The 16,181-nt window shown below is 43.9% G+C and overlaps 1 protein-coding gene and 1 long non-coding RNA gene across 2 annotated transcripts in view; one reads left to right on the top strand and one right to left on the bottom strand.

Moving 5' to 3' along the window:
• Positions 1-16,181, top strand: part of LOC135379032 (caspase-3-like) — a 179,280-nt gene that overhangs the window by 18,910 nt on the left and 144,189 nt on the right. The window lies entirely within an intron of this gene.
• Positions 638-15,105, bottom strand: LOC135376116 (uncharacterized). The gene is made up of 3 exons (XR_010417549.1): positions 14,970-15,105; positions 9,151-9,261; positions 638-689 (listed from the first exon to the last, which is right to left on the bottom strand). It is a non-coding gene; the product is annotated as an uncharacterized LOC135376116 (long non-coding RNA).

Below are 16,181 nucleotides of genomic sequence, written 5' to 3'. Positions count from 1 at the left end.
TAGGTGACTTTGTCTCCTGTTTGTTCTTTGGTCGCTTGAAAATTAACGATTTGACCAAACGCTGCTACGGAACTCTGTAGCAAGGGAAACAGATATGAGCCGCGGACACATAGCTATTAAGCATGGATATACAGACTACGTAATTAAATAATGACATCTTCGATATCACGTTTATATCCAGAGTTATTACTAAATGAAATGGAAGATATGGACAATTTGGAGTCTGCGACTGCTGTGGCGATGCGAGTGGTGGCGTCTGCGAGTGGCAATGATTTGATCAAAAACGAAACTTCGTTGGTGCAGAATTAAATACATTCAGAATCGAAGGCGTGTATATTCCCAAATCCCAGCAGTGGGTAGGTATACAGAAGGTCACCACCGACACACGAGGCGGTGAAGAAGTAGAGAACACTGAGTGAATTTAATTTTAGTGTATTTACAATACTATTTACCCATACTTGTAGGTATAGTCGCAGACGGATAGATTACATGCCAATTTACAACAACACAAGAACAGACAACAACAACAATAAATGAAGAAGTGATGATGACATGGGATGTTTCCCTGTGGTAGCCACAGGACCCTACCCTACTTCACAGTAGAACAGACAATTTCAACAAATGTTGCAGTTTCTAACCTAAGGTCCCATGTCAGTTTTTGCCTTCCGCAGGTAGGAAAATTTGATTGGCTGAAATGTGGGAAAGGAAAATCAGTGGCAAAACCAAAATAACATGAAAATAACCGTTTTTCTGGGGGTTCATTCTGAAACGCGGTCGGTGGTGTGTTATCGTATCTTAAGTGACAATGCACGTGTGCCGCAACCTGCAAAGGAAACATTTCCGTGACGTGATCCAGCGGGTGAAAATGTTTCTACCGAGGCGACATTCGTCCCTTACAACTACAAATGTAGGGTGCATCGGATGCACCGTACGGATCTTGTTGTATTCATTTTTTATTGTATGTTAGCACCGCGAAGTAACTGCGGCTATTAGCGGCCTACAGACGTCGACAGATGTCAGTAGTATAGTTATGCGTGAAAAATGTAAGGTGCTCCAAAAATAAATTGCATAGCAATCAGCGAGTTTAGATCAGCTTGAAAGGAAACAACAATAACGCGGTTTCAATACCATCCTATACCTTCCAACTTGATCTCCAATGTTTATTTTAGGTTTCCAATAACCAGTTGTACGGATCCCGCGCATCGAGGAATCGTTGCTTCATCGGCTGCGGCCGAATGTGGCACGAACTCCTCTCCTCCTGTTTAAGATAAATCAGCACACATCATCTCTTTGCCCAACGTGCAACATAGAAGCCGATGTGCGACACATCCTCATTGCCTGCCAGCGGTACGAAGATCACGGATCGAGTCTCCGGCGCAGCCTTGCTCATCTAGGCTACCGAGACCTTTCCCTCGCGGTGCGACTTGGCCCTACGCAGCACGCTGAAGTCACGTCTGCGCTGACACGATTCCTTCGGGAATCTAAACTCCTGGGCATTCTCTGATGCGTCCTATGCTCAACGATTAGTGACGGAGTGGTTTCTTCTGAATTTTTTTCGTAATTTTCCCAGCTGTTTGTGTTTGTGTGCTTTTGTTTGCTTTAAAGCTTTAGGGAATAGCAAGCCCACACCGTTGCTAACCTTTCCCTTCTCTTTTTTTTTTACTTTGGATTAAACATACCCCCCCCCCTCCAACGTCAAAAATAAAGTTTTTCATTAGCAGATTTGGAGATAACCAAGTGCTACGCGCCCTCGAGTACATTATTTATTTCTCGCTTAAGATGAAGCAATGCCTACATCAGGGTAATCAGGGCCCTCACACACGCGGGCCGCATGTGCATGGCTTGCAGTCAGCTATTCTCTGCCCCGAGGGCTCTTGACCACTAAACAGAATAAAGCCCCCCCCCCCCCCCCCCCCCCCGCCCTCCCACAAAATGAAGAATTCGGAATGAAACCAGATTTTCAGACATTGTTTTTACTCTTGCTCGATGTAGTGCTACTCCTGTCGACGTTAGGAAGTTCGAGCAGTTCTTGTGACTCATGAACCTCAACAAGCAGTTACAGCGATCTGGTCTGAACGTACATTTTGATAAGCTACATGGTAACTAATATGATAATTGAGAAGTAATAGTGGAGACAAGTGCAGAGGATGGCAGTATTTGAATTATTACACTAAGTGCATGGGCTTGCAGCATCGCCAGCAGCCCGTCAACGTCAATTTCTTCTTGTCTCCGGATATCATGCGCGAAAAACTATATGGAGCACAGAGTGGCGCAGAGATAAAGCGAAAAAAAAAAAGAGGTGGCTAGTTATGCACGAGGGTCATTGTGTGAAAATTTTTAATTATTTCTCTTTCCCTGATATTTTTTTTTCTTTTTCACATTGAAAATGCAAGCAAAATCAACAATACAGTGTGTAAACCGACAATTTCAGTGCTCCTGCACGTTGGGATAATCGTTCGTGAAGAACTATGTACAGAAAACTTGAAACGCCTTTCAAATTTTCAGCGGCTCATTTCGAAAAGAAGCTCATTTGTTTCTGTTGGTGTGTCAAGTGCACTTTTTCATTGATGAATTGTATATGCGAATGCCTTATAACTATACCGCTCAGCTGTTTACGCTGAGGTACTTTGCTATGATTGTGGTCCTTTCCATGGGTTTCATTACCCCCACCCCCCAGGGAGGTGTACACTCCCCCTGAATTTTTCCACCCCCACCCCCGTAATTCATGAGATTTCCTGATACAGCTTGGCCACCATGCATATACCCATAGATATGTATCCATATGGTTCGCTCCACTCGAAATCACACACACACACATACAGATACAGTGATGATATGGGGCTGATGCCGGCCAGCAGGCTGGGCGCTGCCTCAGTGCCACTTGTACGTGATGAGAGATGATGATGCAGATGATAAGGGGTCCGGTAATCAAAGTAGGGTGGAGAGGCCTGTTGATGACAGGAAGTCCCAAAGGTGACGCAGACCTTGGCGTGTATCAGCGGGACTGGACCATGGGCCCAGCACCTTGCCTATGGTAAATGGGCGATGATCGATCGCATGCAGTTCGTGCAGCAAGATCTCACGCTCCCGCTGGTAGTCCGGGCAGTCCATAAGTAGATGGTGCAGGTCTGCACGCACACTGCATGCTGCACAAAGGTCCGAGGGCGCACGGCCAAGACGCTGCCTCATAACTGGCGTAAAAGCAACATTCAGCCGCATGCGGTGAAGAAGGAATGCGTAGTGTCGCGGAAGGCGATGAGGAAGCGACAGTGAAAGAGAAGGATCCGCTGCGTGGAGCAGAGAGTATTGTGTAATGTCATGCAGCCACTGTGATCTTGTCTTGTCTGCAGAGAGAGCACGGACGAGGTCCTGACGATCACCTTTGGGCAAGATGATAGAGTGGGCTGAAGCTATATGATGACCCCGCAGGGCCGCCCGGTCGGCCTCTTCATTGCCGGTTACGCCGATATGACCAGGTACCCACTGTAATACTATGCAGTGGCCCAGGTCAAGCAGCTCCTTGTAAGTTTCAAGCACGTCAGCAACAATGCACATGAGAGGACCTCGGATGCCCATTGTTGCGAGGCATTGGATAGTAGTTTTCGAGTCTCGAAATCACGCAGACACCTTATCACATCTTGGCTCTATGCGTATTGATGATAGTGCCAGCCGCAACAACAATGACAAAGAAGGAATTGTCGTTGCTTTTCGGTGCTGATACGAGTTGCGCAATGGACTAAAAGCTGATACCTGCCATTTGAATTCAGCATGAGAGAGCCGCGACGATATGGCAAGAAAAAGCTTGCCAAGATACGGGGCACAAAAGTGAACTTGCACGGCAAATCGCCGGCAGTCCGAACATTCACACGGCAGCAGACTCCTGCGAGCACTAGTGCTAAATTTTGAGGAAAAAACATCATAGATGAAAATACATATCCGTTACGAAGCCGTTTGTATTTCACTGTTCATGGTAATCAACCAATTTTTATCGAAGTGCATCACGCACAGAGAAGTCCATGATTCGCTTACACGTCTATATCTGCAAGAAATGACCCACAGTTTGCTTCTGAAACATTGCATCACCTGCCAACTTCTTTGAGAAAAGGAAAAAGCGACCTTTCTGCGACCCCGATGATGGCAGGGGCATCCAAGGAATACACCACAAAGAGTCACTGGTGTATTCTGCATAGCGAAGCCATTATCAACGACTTATGCAAGGCCCATGTAGTGTGATTTTGACTGTGGTGACCGCAAAATTTGGAAAAGGCGCCGGCAGAGCCCTTTAAAACGGGCGAAACCCTTTATATCGTGGTGCCAAGGCATATTCGAGACGACTTATGCTATTGCCCTCCCCGCCGGGATTGTAACGGAGGCCACCGCAAAATCCGTAAAAGACCGCAGCTGAGCCCTTTAGAACGGGCGAAACCTCTTTAATCATGGTTCCAAACAAATACTATCAACGGCTTATGATGCTCTTTTACTGGGATTGCTATAGAAACGAAATTCGCAAAAGGCAGCAGCAGAATCCTTTGAAACGTACGAAACCCCTTGTATCATGGTACCAAAGACATATTCATGACGGCTTATGCTATGCCTTTCTACCGGGATTGCGCAAGAGGGAACCGCAAAATTCGCATACAGCGGCAGCAAGGCCTTTTAAATCTGGCGACACTCCCTGTATCAAGGAGCGAAAGAAAGAAAGTTATCAGTGGCTTGTGCAGTGCTATTCTGCTGGAGTTATAACACAAGCGATCGCGAAATTCGGAAAACGTGGCAGCGGAGCCCTCTTAAACGAGCAAATCCCCTTATGCCATGCTGCAAAATACTTATTATCAATAACTTATACTATGCCATTCTACCGAGAACATAACACAGGCGACCGCAAATATCGGAAAAGGATGCAGCATAGCCCTTCAAAACGGGCGAGACCCCTTGTATCATATGCTGCCAATGACATGTCATCAATGGCTTGTGCGATGGCCTTCTACCGGGAATGTAACAGAGGCTACCGCAAAATTCGGAAAATGCGGCAGCAGAGCCCTTTAAAACGCTCGATACCCCTTGTATCATAGTTCCAAAGTCACATACCTATTCGCACGGCTTATGCTATTGCGATTGTACTGGAAGCCCGTACCTTGTTCCCCTGTTGCACACTGAGAGGTCGCGTTTGACAAAATCGCTTCCTGAACGGCACTCGAAATTGCCAATTGGTCAATTTCATCAACTTCTGGACTTAATATCATTTGATATGACAGTAATATTAAAGATGTCATAAGCTGATTTTGTAATATGTATATATGTTTGTATATGTATATGTGAAAGTAAGACCACGGGGTTTCAAGCCCGTACCTTGTTCCCCTGTTGCACCCTGTGAGGTCGCGTTTGACAAAGACGCCTCCAAAACGGCACTCGAAATTGCCAATTGGCCGATTTCATTAACTTCGGGACTTAATACCATTTGATATGACACTAATATTAAACATGTCTTAAGCTAATTTTGTAATATGTATATGTGAAAGCAAGATCAGGGGGTTTGAACCCCGTACCTTGTTCCCCTGTTGCACCCTGAGAGGTCGCGCTTGAAAAAGAACGTCCAAAACGGCACTCAAAATTGCCAATTGGCCAATTTCATTAACTTCGGGACTTAATATCATTTGATATGACAATGATATTAAAGATGTCCTAAGCTGATTCTGTAATACGTATATGTGAAAGTAAGATAACGGGGTTTCAAGCCCGTACGTTGTTTATCTGTTGCACCCTGAGAGGTCGCGTTTGACAAAATCGCTTCAAAAACGGCACTCGAAATGGCGCACTTCATAAAATTCGGGGTTTCATCATTTGATATAACCATAATATTAAGCATGCGCTAAGGTGATTTTGTAGTATGTATGTGTGAAAGTAAGATCACGGGGTTTGAAGCCCGTACCTTGTTCCCCTGTTGTACCCTGAGAGGTCGCGTTTGACAAAATCGCCTCCAAAACGGCACTCGAAATGGCCAAATGGCCAATTTGATCAACCTTGAGGCTTAATATCATTTGATATAAAAATAATATTAAATATGTCCTAAGCTGACTTTGTAATATGTATATGTGAAAGTAAGATCACGGGGTTTGAACCCCGTATCTTGTTCCCCTGTTGCACCCTGAGAGGTCGCGTTTGACAAAATCGCCTCTAAAACGGCACTCGAAATTGCCAATTGGCCAATTTCATCAACTTCGGGACTTATTATCATTTGATATGACAATAATATTAAACATGTCCTAAGCTGATTTTGCAATATGTATATGTGAAAGTAAGATCACGGGGTTTGAATCCTGTATCTTGTTCCCCTGTTGCACCCTGAGAGGTCGCGTTTGACAAAATCGCCTCTAAAACGGCACTCGAAATTGCCAATTGGCCAATTTCATCAACTTCGGGACTTATTATCATTTGATATGACAATAATATTAAACATGTCCTAAGCTGATTTTGCAATATGTATATGTGAAAGTAAGATCACGGGGTTTGAATCCTGTATCTTGTTCCCCTGTTGCACCCTGAGAGGTCGCGTTTGACAAAATCGCCTCTAAAACGGCACTCGAAATTGCCAATTGGCCAATTTCATCAACTTCGGGACTTAATATCATTTGATATAAAAATAATATTAAAGACGTCCTAAGCTGAACAACAACAACTTTATTTTCGACCTTGGTGTGTGGGGACTTTCATCGCCACAGGCGATACTCTACCCCGTTGCTGGTTGGGATGGGGGGAATAAAATAACGAGCCCCTTCACAATAACACAATAACGATCGAAGTCCGATGGTGTACAGAAATGTCAGAAGAGCTTTGAGCGCAGAGCGTTGCTGAGCTGGATTGGGCGAGGGACCAAGCAATCCACCCACCCAGGGTCCTAAGCTGACTTTGTAATATGTATATGTGAAAGTAAGATCACGGGGTTTGAACCCCGTATCTTGTTCCCCTGTTGCACCCTGAGAGGTCGCGTTTGACAAAATCGCCTCTAAAACGGCACTCGAAATGGCCAAATGGCCAATTTCATCAACCTTGAGGCTTAATATCATTTGATATAAAAATAATATTAAAGATGTCCTAAGCTGATTTTGTGAGAATGTAGATGTGAAAGTAAGATCACGGGGTTTGAAGCCCATACCTTGTTCCCTTGTTGCACCCTGAGAGGTCGCGTTTGACAAAATCGCTTCCAAAACGGCACTCAAATGGACAATTTTATAAAGTTTAATATAAAAGCGATATAAAGTACAAAACGGTATCATTTGTACATTACTCACTCAACGCAAAGTTGATTTTTCTGTTGGAGATCCGGAAAAAATGACCGTCCGCCTTTCGAATTCCTTCATACCGGCCTACAGTCTCAGTGCATGCGTATTACGATAATACTGGGATTTGGTCCCTCGAGAGCCTAGGAGGGGCTTTGCAACTTTGATGCAACTTTGAAGGCCCTGGGTGCATCAGGATTAACACTCACACGTCGTGCCGTGGTTGGTGTGTGGCCTGGAGGACGTACTGACTAAAAATAGGCGATGACATTTCTAGAATTTGACTGTCGTTGTCCCAAATCGCAGTCTAAACCTGGGCCCTGTGCAAAAAACGGCGCAATGCATGAAAATTCATTTGGCCAGGGTGCACTAGGTTTATATTCTGCTAGCGCCTCTCATGTATCCAGGGTTCTTCGCATTGTGTTCTTCTGTATTAGACGATGGCATCTTAATATTTGTATTCTCTTTAGCTGTTAATTGGCATAAACGCCGTTTCCCATTGAATTCACATCCTGTAAGGCCGCTTCCCGCATAGCGGATGAGTATAGCGGCGGAGCGCGCCGGCTGGGGGTGACCGCGAATTTTGGGATTGAGTCGGCCGAGATGGCCTGCGAAAGGACCCTGTTGGCCGGGCGTGTGGGTGGACGCCATTCCCAGACCAATAGCTGACAGGCGCCCTTCCCGTTTCGGGGAACTGAGGTCTCCCAAATGCTGCGTCCTTGGGACGAGTGTATATAGTGTACAATAAACAGAGCGTGGACGGTGACGTTCTACGAAGTGTATGCTGGCTGATGTGTCCGTTCACTGTGACGCTCGGGGGCAAGCCCCGTCAAAGCTCATTTCCTTACAAATATGATGTGGTAACCTCGCATGGCTCACTACAGCTCTGACACACATTGAACAATTCCAGTAATGGGGCTTCAAAGACAATGAACGTTCGCTGTTTATTAGGCATTCAAGTGTAGACGATGCATCTCTAGAAAATTAATTAGTGTTCCTTAGTCATAAAGTCATAACTACACCTCAACAGGAACTATTCTTGTACCCTTGAAACAAGCTAGTAATACTGCTGCTACATCTAAAACCGAGTGTTTCGAACCACATTCGTTTTCGCGCCCGCTCCTGTTGAATCTTGTGGTAGAAAACGCCTGCCGCCGATGGTGAGCGAACATGATTTTTGCCCCAACACCAAAACTACACCAGGCATATGTAGGTCTCTCGAATAATTGACACAACAGCCACGAAAATGTCATTCACTTATACTTCCTGCTTCGCGCGACCAACATGATCACCCACGACGTAAACAATAAACGCGATAACACAGATGGCCTTGCAGATGGCGCGGCGGATCGTAGCTCGTAGCGGCGAAGTAGCTTACTGCTTTATTAACGTATAAACAATAGAAGTTTGTGTCATTTTTAAAATGGCGTTTAGCGGTAAGACAATGTGCGTGAGCTTTGTTCTCTACAAAATTAACTCTCACGTGGTAAGGGTTGACCAATCCCTGGGAGCCCTGGATCCGAAACCCAAGTTGCTCTTTTTGCCGTTCGCTGGCACCACCGTCCATGTTCCGGCAATCTTCAAAATATTTATATGTAAAAAAATATGCCGAATTGAGAAGTAATGCTTTCTGTGTCTTATCAAACAACGATGTTGTGCACGACAGTGGGCAAAAATAGGGGGGTTATTTTTCGGTTTTCAATCCCTTGAACAAAAACTAATTTATTTAATGGGTAATTTCACACATAGATTAAAAAAGAATGGTCGACGTTTCGACAGTGGCACTCTCTTCGTCAGGACAAAGAGGTGCAAGGCTTGCATATTGCTTAAATAGATTTCGTGAGTGACGTCACAATCGGTGCAAGTATGCTACCTGGCAGTTGTCCGTGAGTCATATTCTGGAACATTCGGCAAGGTCAAGTCTGGGTGGTGATGTCATCTTTCTTGGGGAGCCAGCTCAGGGTGAGCTGGACTGAGCCCATAGCTGAAAAAAAAGGAAACATAAACGGAAGAAAATGGGAAGTATATCCCATTTAGGCGACCAGATCCCTTACTGTTGAAAGTACACCGGGGTCTTCGTTAATGATTGATTGGAATTTGTAAATGAGGTAAGACTCGCGTTGTTCCCTGCCTCTATCGGAGCTAAAGTTTGATTGAAGAATAAAAAGGGCGACGTCATTTATTGAATGACTAGGCTAGTTGAAATGACGAGAAATTCAAACTTAGCCATAAGTTTGAATTTCAAACACGTCTAGCATCATTTACCTATTTTTTTAATGGCTTTTCCCCCCTCTTTATAATTCACTGGCTTGCACTGTGGCATTGAGGAGTGCTCGGTCACCCTCCCAGGTGTATATCGCTCGCTGAGTGACCCCTGGTTTGCCAATCCCGAACGATGCGCAGCTACCCAGGGCCGACGAGCCGCAAACACGGCGAAACACGTGTCCTCGGGTGCTGTCGCATCGTTCAATGAGTATCTATAAATATATATATATATATATATATATAAGTTCAAAAAAGACGCGGAAACAGATTTTAGGGAAGTTACAAACACTAGTTTATTACATAGGGAGACGATAAAGAGTAAAATGGGCAAGGATCGACGTTTCGACAGTGGCACTGTCTTCGTCAGGACAAAAGATGCATAGCTGGTTACACATTACTTAAATAGGTTTGGTACATGACGTCATAATCGGTACGGGCATGCTACAGCCGTTTGTCAGTGAGGCAGATTCGGGAATATTCCAGAAGGTCAAGTCCGGGTGGTGATATCATTCGCCGTAGGTCACTGTAGGCTTTGGGGAAAATTCCGGGCGGGGTGAGCGCTGCTTCAAACTTTGCTGAAAAAAAGAGAGAGAATAAAGAAAGAAAAGCAGAAATGAAACGAAACGGAAGAAAGTGTAGCTCATCTAGGCGGCCAGATTTCTTACCGTTGAAGGTGCTCCCAGATCTTCGTTAATGGTTGATTGGAATTTGTAAATGAGATAAGATTCGCGTTGTTCCATGCACCGATCTGAGCTAAAATTTGACTGGAGAATAAAAAGTGACACATTATTTAGTGAATGACCTGGTTGTTTGAAATGGCGAGAGACCGGGAGGTTTGGCTTTTTTGTAACGTCAGATCGGTGGTTGTTGAACCTGATCCGAAATGATGTTTTAGTCTGACCTACGTATTGTGCTTGGCACATGCCGCACTGAATGGCATAAATGACGTTAGATGAATTACAGTCGAAGTCATCATTAATTTTGACTGAAAAATTGGAATTAGTACTTTTAAGTAATTGGGTGCTTTGCATTAATTTGCACATTTGACACCTGCGACCATCGCACGGGTGACAGCCGTTTCCTGGATGCGCTGCTTTATTAACCTTAGAACTAACTAGATTATTTATTTATTTATTTATTTATTTATTTATTTATATACCTTAAGTGCCATTGCTATGGCATTACATAAGGGGGGAAACAATAGGAAAAGGATACATATAAAAAAACACGACAATCACAAGAAAGCACAACCATAAAGCTGTTACCTACTCTAAGTACAATCTCTCAGAGGCCCTAGTAAAAATATCAATGTTATTATTCATGACAACCTCTTCAGGCAAAGAATTCCAATCACGGATGCCTGTCTGAAGCGGGGAATTATAAAAATAGTCTGTCATGCCAAATGTCGTCTTAAGCTTGTGATGGTGGTCAAGACGGGCCGATAAGTGGTGGGCTGTTTCAATATACGAAGAGCCATTGAGGAAAAGCCGAAAAATGTTCACCAGCCTTTTAACCTTCCTTCTGTTAGCAAGAAGTGGGAAGCACTTTGATTGCTTGAATTCGGTAATGCTGGTCCAGTCATATTTTTTAAAGATAAAACGGACTGCCTTGTTTTGAACGGCCTCGATTTGTTCAATTAAATACTTCTGGGAGGGATTCCAAATAATGGACGCATATTCCAATTTACTTCGGACCAAACTGTTGTAGGCCATTAATCTAACATCTGTAGATGCCAAGCGCAATACATGTCGTAAACCCCAGAGTATGAGTTGCTTTGTGAGAAATTTCATTAATGTGATGTGACCACGACAAGTTATGAGCCAGATGAACCCCCAGGTACTTATATATCATGACCCTCTCCAGATTACAATCACCAAATACGTAGGTATTACAGTATTGCGTCTTCGCCCTGGAGAAGGTCATAAATTTACTTTTTTCTACATTAACCTCCATCTGCCATACAGTACACCAACTTTTAATGTTCGTTAAATCAGACTGCAAAATTAAATGATGGAAGTTATCTCTAATAGGACGGTAAAGGACGATATCATCAGCATAAAACCTAATGCTGGATTGTATTGAATTTGGCAGGTCATTAATATAGATCAAAAATAACAAAGGGCCCGGACTGACCCCTGTGGTACGCCAGAGACTACTTCGGAAACGTTGGACATAGCCGTACCCCACTTAACTCTCTGTGTTGTTCCTTGTAAGAAAGAACCAATCCAGTTTACAATTGTATGGTGAAGGCCAAGAGATTTTATCTTGTTAATCAATCGTTGGTGTGGGACAAGGTCGAATGCCTTAGCCAAGTCTATAAATATTGCATCAGTTTGTATGCCTAAGTTAAGGTTATTAAAAATGTCAGTGACAAATTCAAACAGTTGACCCTCGCAGGAGAACCCACTTCTGAAGCCATGCTGGTTTACATAAAAGAAGCCGTGGGCAACCAAATGCTTCATAACAACAGAAAATATAATGTGTTCAAGCACCTTGCATGAGACGCAAGTGAGCGAGATTGGCCGAAAGCACTCAATTGTTGGGGAGGGGACCTTCGGTATGGGAACGACAACCGAATGCTTCCAGTCTCCAGGTATCGCTGCAGTGTCAAGTGACTGCTGAAATATAATCGCAAGGTTCCTACTGGCCACATGCTTAGTCATTTTTAAAAACTTAGTGGAGATACCATCGCAACCCGGAGACGACGAGAGAGGCAAGTCATTTATAATTTTACATATGCCGTCTGTAGAGACAATGATCGGATCTTGCATGGTATCACGAATGCATATTTGTACGGGTGGGCAAGGAAGCGCCTCTCTAGTAAACACTGATGAAAAGAACTCAGTTAATCCGTCCACTGCATTATCATCCGCGAGGGACACGCCCTGCGTATCGACAACTACAGGCCTACTCTCACCCACCTCTGCCTTAACAACAGACCAAAATTTCTTCGGATTCGAGGACAACAATCTACAAAGGTCGTGATTATAAAACCTGTGTTTGGCATTTCTTATGGCATATTTGTATTCACGGGCTACTTTGAAATACAAGGACCACTGAGACTCCGTGCCACGATATTTTGCCTCACGGTATACTCTCTTTTTTTTATTCAACAATTTTTTAAGCTTAGAGTTGAACCATGGATTTTTGTCAGATGACTTAACGATAATTTTCGGAATAAACTTCTTAGCGCAGTCAAGCATAGCATCTCTAAACAATAACCAGTTAACATTAACCGGATTCCGTGCCCATGTATGAGAGAGTCTCATATAAAATTCTTCTAGATAACTATTCATACCTTCCACATTGGCCCCATTGTAGTCATAAATATATTTCCGGGTGTCTCTTCTCCTTGATACCTCAAAGCGCATGGTTACTGCTACGGCTCTATGATCACTGACTTCTTCTAGAACGTCAACTTGCGTAATCTTTTCAGGAGTGTTTATAAGGAAAATATCGAAAACGGCGTCACCGCGGGTATTATCTAACACTGCTTGCGAAAAACCAAACTCTTCACAAAAGTGCAACATAGCCGTACTTTCGGCTTGATTGTGATGTGAAGGGTCCGGTCTTTTAAAGTGCCAGTTAATACCGGGAAAATTAAAATCTCCAGCCAAGACAACAGAATTGTTAGGAAACCGTCGAAAAATATCCTGAACACAGATACACAAGTCATCTATAAAGTGAGGGCTAGCATCAGGGGGGCGATAACAGCAACCTACGATAACATAAGAGTGTAGCACTCTAACTTTAACAAAAACTATTTCTAATTCACTATCGCAGTGTACAAGCTGCCCAAGCAGCAAAACGTACTGAAGGTCGAGTGCAATAGGGGTGGACGGGTAGGTGGAAGGCCTTGAACAAACTCGTGAAACTGAAGAACATTGATAAGACACATACCGTCCACCCCTGTTGCACCCGGCTTTCAGTAAATTCCCAAGCAGCACAATGTACTGGAAGTTGAGTGCATTAGGAGTGGACGGTATGTGTCTTATCAATGTTCTGTAGTTTCATGAATCTGTTCAAGGCCTTTGATCTACCCGTCCACCCCTATTGCACTCGACTTTCAGTGCATTTTGCTGCTTGGGTTGCGCTGCTTGGGTGGGAAGTCAGATTGTTGCGAACTGCAATGATAACACCTCCTCCACGCCTACCAATCCTATCTTTCCGATAAACACGTAATTTATTACTGAGTAATAGATTGTGGTCATAAATATTTTTATCAAGCCATGTTTCGGTGCCAGCAATGATATCGCCACCACAAGCATCAGCAATCGCTGCAACAACTTCTTCAACAGATAACAGACTACGGAAATTAAAAACAAGGGCTACAAGTTGAGAACTGGCCGGTGCATCAACGTTGCAACGTCATTTGGCTGTTGCCTGTTCACGGCCCCCTTTGGTGCAGCTATCACGATTCACAATACTTATTTTGGAACTAGTTTCGTCATACATATATAACTGACCATCGATATACAACTTATCAAAAACAAGACGTATTTTTTTGCCACCGTCACGATAAGGTTTTCCAAAATCCCACAGCAATTTTCGTATTTGTCGCATACGTTGCGAATAATCTTCTTCTATCCATACCCTTGGTTCATTGACATTTCTAAGTTTGGGTGCATTCTGTAGTATGGTTTGTCGTTGTTTATAGTTACAGAACTTAACAATAATTGGGCGATGATAATTGTCCTTTTTTGCGCCAAGTCTGTGCACTCTTTCTACATCGCCCAGTGATAGGCCAAGATGTTCTTCAACGAAATTACGCAGAATGTTTTCGGTGTCGGACCAGGCCTCTACAGAGTGTTCTGGGATGCCTCTGAACACTAGGTTGTTTCGTCTCATTCGATTCTCAAGATTATCAACGTTTAGCAAACACTGTTTGACTTCTTTTTGAACACTTGGGAAGACCGCGTGGAACTCATTCACCTCCATGCGTATTTCGGTAACGTCCTGCTTTATAGTGTTAATGGTATCAGCGATGACTTCTAACTTCTCAATCCGTTCTGAAAGTTCTGTGATATTCTTTGCAGTATCACGTAACTTAAGTGTGTTCTCACGTTGGTTTTTAGCTGCACCAGAAGTTAAAGAGTCTATAGCAGATTGAATCTTATCCAACCTTTCAACGTCAATGGGTCCCGGGTTAAGCTCAATGTCTCCGGATAATAATAGTAGCCTCGTACAGAAATAATGAAACATCATGGAAGTTGCTCTCTTCATAAGCATCGCAGAGAGACAGAGAGAAAGCCAAATACAGTGGGGAGCAGAGATCAAGACAAACAAGTCGTTAAACGTAAGCAGCAGCAACAGCAATGTGCATGATATAAGGTAATTTCTACGTTTGGCTGGAGATGCAACTGGTTGGTTTGGAGCCGGCAGTATGTGTACCCAACGCATACACGTAATTGGAATAAAATTACTAACCTGTGAGAGCAGAGCAAAGTCAACCGACATATCACAACGAGTGCCGGCTCCAAATCCCCAAAGGCTGTCGACGTGAAGATCCTTAAATATCAGAGCCAGGAAGTCAGGTGACTGCACGTTAGCACATGTTGCCGAAGTCACAGAATGTTCATCAGAATCCTCTTGATAAGTGCGTGTCAGATGAACCTGTGAAGCGATACATCTGTAAGCGATCTGTCTGTAAGCGATAAATCCTGTAAGCGATTATCGTGCAGGTTGCGCGCGCGCCTGTAAGTTACCCGCGGTGGCTGAGGGAAAATTTGTCCCATGCGCTACGATTGGAGAAGGATACTATGGTGACGGCTTAGTATATTGTTAACGCTGGGAATATTGCTGCTAAATGCTAAGACGAGGTTTACGGAACCATTATCTAACACGCGTTTGTGGTTTTGGAACAGGGCTTTGCGATCTGCTTTGCGGGCTTTGTTTAGAGCGTCGTCAACTAAGCTAGGTGGAAATTGACGACCGATGTATTTTTCCCTAAGTTCAGCTAGATTTCTGTCCAAGTCATCGTCACTGGAACAGATGCGCCTGTATCGAAGTGCTTGGCTGTAAGGGATGGCAAGTTTAGTATGACGCGGGTGACAACTGTTAAATGCTAGATACTGTTGAGAGTCTGTAGGTTTACGGAACAGGTTGGTGGACACGACCCCGTTGGTTAACTTTACTTGGACATCGAGAAAGTTAACAGTTAAAGGGGAATAAGAATGGGTGAACTTGATGGCCGGATGTGCTTTGTTAAAGTCGCTGATAAATGTGATTAGGTCATCTTCTGAGTGTGGCCACACCATGAAGATGTCGTCGAGGAACCGCTTGTAAAGCGTGGACTTCTTCAGGCGCTTAGACAGAAATTCCTCCTCTAGAGCTCCCATAAAAATATTTGCATAGTTAGGTGCCATTTTTGTACCCATAGCCGTGCCATGAACTTGCAAGTAGTGCTTACCGTCAAATTTGAACTTGTTATTTTTGAGAATAAGATTGAGAAATGTGCATAGGACACAAGGATCGTATGAGGTATCAGACTATTTTGAAAATGACCTTTCCGCTGCAGCAATGCCATCCTCGTGGGGGATATTAGTATATAGAGAGGAAACGTCTAGCGTGACTAGCAAACTGGAAGGAGGAGGCTGACATTCACTTAAAATTTGAAGAAAGTGATTGGTGTCCTTAATG

This window comes from Ornithodoros turicata, chromosome 1 (genome assembly GCF_037126465.1).
Source record: "Ornithodoros turicata isolate Travis chromosome 1, ASM3712646v1, whole genome shotgun sequence".
In the NCBI taxonomy this organism is placed as follows: domain Eukaryota; kingdom Metazoa; phylum Arthropoda; class Arachnida; order Ixodida; family Argasidae; genus Ornithodoros; species Ornithodoros turicata.
Note: the sequence above shows the minus strand (reverse complement) of the source record. Positions and strands in the feature narration are given on the sequence as shown.